Source organism: Coenobita brevimanus, chromosome 22, assembly GCF_032717465.1.
Source record: "Coenobita brevimanus isolate Jiangsu-jjx chromosome 22, ASM3271746v2, whole genome shotgun sequence".
In the NCBI taxonomy this organism is placed as follows: domain Eukaryota; kingdom Metazoa; phylum Arthropoda; class Malacostraca; order Decapoda; family Coenobitidae; genus Coenobita; species Coenobita brevimanus.
In genome coordinates this window covers 19,275,233-19,275,928 of record NC_136975.1, presented here as the reverse complement: position 1 = coordinate 19,275,928, position 696 = coordinate 19,275,233, and the positions used below count along the sequence as shown (strand labels likewise).

The following is a 696-nucleotide window of genomic DNA, read 5'->3' as shown; positions in this document are numbered from 1 at the left end:
TATCGACTAGCCAAGTAACTCCACCTCCAAAATTATAGAGAGAGAGAGAGAGAGATTTATACAAATATATACATGTTTTGGATGATGTTTAATATATTTTAGTATATGTATGTATCTATCTATTCATTCATTCATTGCCAGACGCCATGTATCCCAAACGGGGTGACCAAGGGCTTAGAGTTAATTGTTTTACAGGGAGGGGCACTAATCCTCCACCAACCCCACTTGACACGTAGGGAGAACTTTATGCCAAAAGCATCTGGTGTTCTCAGGCGGTCACCCATCCAAGTACTAACCAGACCCAACGTTGCTTAACTTCGCTCATCGGACGGGAAGCGGTGTACTCAACGTGGTAATAGCCATATATATATATATATATATATATATATATATATATATATATATATATATATATATGTGTGTGTGTGTGTGTGTGTGTGTGTATAGATATTTATACAAATATATATATATATATATATATATATATATATATATATATATATATATATATATATATATATGTGTGTGTGTGTGTGTGTGTGTATAGATATTTATACAAATATTGTATATATATATATATATATATATATATATATATATATATATATATATATATATATATATATATATATATATATACTATCGCCGACACTTATAGTTGGTACAGTCAGCGCTGTCAATCCTCTTTTTCGTTGG

General features: G+C 30.3%; 1 pseudogene; it reads right to left on the bottom strand.

Annotated features, from left to right (window-relative positions):
- Positions 1 to 247: 247 nt before the first annotated feature.
- Positions 248 to 367, bottom strand: LOC145392557 (5S ribosomal RNA; annotated as a pseudogene).
- Between the last annotated feature and the right edge of the window lie 329 nt (positions 368 to 696).